Source organism: Terrapene carolina, unplaced genomic scaffold, assembly GCF_002925995.2.
Source record: "Terrapene carolina triunguis isolate 2854851 unplaced genomic scaffold, T_m_triunguis-2.0 Scaffold612, whole genome shotgun sequence".
Classification (NCBI taxonomy): Eukaryota; Metazoa; Chordata; order Testudines; family Emydidae; genus Terrapene; species Terrapene triunguis.
The window spans coordinates 1,656,951-1,659,762 of record NW_020664963.1 but is presented as its reverse complement, the minus strand read 5'-3'; the positions used below and the strand labels follow the sequence as shown (position 1 = coordinate 1,659,762).

At 56.0% G+C, this 2,812-nt stretch overlaps 1 pseudogene; it reads right to left on the bottom strand.

Annotated features, from left to right (window-relative positions):
* Positions 1–180: 180 nt before the first annotated feature.
* Positions 181–1,040, bottom strand: LOC112116154 (annotated as a pseudogene).
* Positions 1,041–2,812: the final 1,772 nt, after the last annotated feature.

The window sequence follows — 2,812 nt, the reverse complement described above, 5'->3', positions numbered from 1 at the left end:
TGTATATTGGGCACTAGGGGCAGCAGAGGGTGTGTGGGAGGGGAAGGAGAGGCTATGCTGTATAATGGGCGCTAGGGGCAGCAGGAGGTGAGGGGTAGATACATCTGGATAATATGACCAGTGTTTAGAGGCGCTTCAGGAGCTGTGTTCTCTGACTGGTGTGGGAGGGAAAGAGTCAGGTTACAGGAAGCAGGAGGATCCCCTGCCAGCCCTCCATGCCCAGGCTTGGCCCTTCATCTTCTCCACATAGAGCAGAGGAAGCCCATTCCAGCAGGCGATGACGAGTTTCCAGGAAATGGCTGTTCCACTGTAGGAGAATCTTACTGGGTTGTATCTGCAGGTGGTGGTGGGGAAGAAATTCATGCTCTTTCGTAGGCCGCCAAAAAATGGGTGTCCCGTCCCCAAAGCAGATGCTGTTGATGGCTGGGATAGGCGTGTGGATGAAGATGTGGAGCAGCTTCCAGTGTATTCCCCAATCCCTCATCATTCCATTGCAGTAGGTGCTGGGGTCGGGTCCTGGGGTCGGTGGGAAGTCCACGTGGTACTTTTTGAATATATTGTTCAGACTGAACGTGATTTTAGTCAATAGGTCAATAACGTGCCATCGCTGGTAATTAGTATCAATGGTCAATGTGGGTCTGGCTGGAGAATCTTGCCCGCATGCTCGGGGTTTTGCTGATTGCCATATTTGGGGTCGGGAAGGAATTTTCCTCCAGGGTAGATTGGCAGAGGCCCTGGAGGTTTTTCGCCTTCCTCCGCAGCATGGGGCAGGGGTCGCTGGCTGGAGGATTCTCTGAGACTTGAAGTCTTTAAATTATGATTTGGGGACTTCAACTGCTGAGTCATTCCAGGAGTGGGTGGGTCAGCTTTTGTGGCCTGCATCATGCAGGAGGTCAGACTAGATGATCATAATGGTCCCTTCTGACCTTAAAGTCTATGAGTCTATGACTGACCCAAGGCATCCTTCTGGCCAGAGCCAGGCAGGCAGCCAGCAGGACGAGGGGCAGCAGGAGTGCAGGGCAGGGTCCCCTCGTGGCCATGTCCATGTCCGTCACTGGATCAACCAGCATTAGGAGAGGAGGGAGATGGATGGAGACAGCGTAGGCCGGGGATCTGCCTCCTCCATGGAACCTCCTGGGACCTAGCCCCTCCCATCATCCCCTCCCACCTCACTCTGCTCCCAAAGCTTCTTCCCATTTTATGATCCCCTCCCACCCAGCTCTGCCTCCAGAACCATTCCCATTATTCCAATCCCATTGGGCCCGGTGCATCAGGGCCCCCTTCTCTATCCCACTGTTCCCATTCCCCTCCCAGACCCATGGATAGTACCCAGGTGTCCTGTGTCTTAGACTCTGACCAAGATGGGCCCCTCATTGTGCTAGGTGCTGTACAGAGCCCAGCTGAGATCAGCCCCCACCTCCTCTAACCCACTATTCCCCATTCCCCACCCAGAGCTGGAGAGTAAATCCAGGAGTCCTGACTCCCCTCCTCTCTTCTGTAACCACTAGATCATGCTGCCTCCCAGAAACAAACCTTGCAGTTGCAGCCCCATGTGACACTGTTCTCTCCTGGCTCATGGAAATTCCTGCAACTCACTCAAGTCCTTCTTCCTTCGCTGTCATCAGAGCGATGGATCCCAGCCTTTGTGGAGCTGAACCTCACCCTGATCCTCCTGCCCATCTTGGAGTGGGTTATATAGAGTGAAGCCACACTCAGATGGAGTGGGAGGAGAACTCACACAAACGATTGGGCCAGCACAATTCCACAACAGCTGGCAATTAAAAGTAGTAGCCCAGCAGGCTGGGCATGGGTGGGGAGCAAACAGCACATGTCCTGCTAGAGACCTGGGCTGCACAGAAATATCCGCCAGGGACCCTGGGTACCTACTCTGGTTACCAGCCTGTGCTGCAGTCCAGGCCAGCATGTCCCCACTGATGTTGTTACCCGTGCTAGGTAGATTAAAGCCAGCATAGGAATGCCCACCCATGCAGCAATCACACCTTTGTTTGAGCTGTAGATGTATCCTGAGTCCTGACCCACCGGCACCTTCCTAATCCAGTCCTAACCTAGAAACCAGGGCCGGCTCTAGGCACCAGCAAAGCAAGCAGTTGCTTGGGGCGGCAAATTTGCAGGGGCGCAAGAATCCAGCATGGGAGCTGAGAACCAACAGGGGGCCCTGGGAGCTGTAGTTCGTTGGTTAGTTCCCTGCCTATAGAGCCAGCCCTGGAGCAGGGAAATAACTACATTTCCCAGCATTCCCTCGGCCACAATTAACAGGAAAAGGAGGGGGAAGAAGTGTGGAACTGAAACCTCATGCTGCAGCTTGCTGTGAATGGTAGGGACAGAGCCAGCTCTAGGTTTGTTGCCACCCCCCACCCCAGCCCTGGGCTCCCCCTGCACCCCCGTGTTGCCCCAGCCCTGGACTCTCCCCCGCCCACACCCCCTGCTGCCCCAGCCCCGGGCTCTCCCCCCACCTGCACCTCCTGCCACCCCAGCCCTGGGCTCTCCTCCCCCCACCTCACATCCGCACCCCCTGCCGCCCCAGCTCTGGCCCCCACCTGCACCTCCTGCCGCCCCAGCCCTGGGCTCTCTCCCCTCCCACCTCCCCCGCATCCGCACCTCCTGCCGCCCCAGCCCTGGGCTCTCCCCCAAAGAAAGAATTGGGTGGACTAAATGGACAGTGCACCTCTCTGTCTGAAGCCTAGCAAGGGAGATCCCACTAGAATTTAAAATGAAAAGTAAGGGAGGGGAGGCTCTACTAGGACCTGGGCAGCTTTAGATAGAGTACCAGGCACGTAGGAGGATTTACACT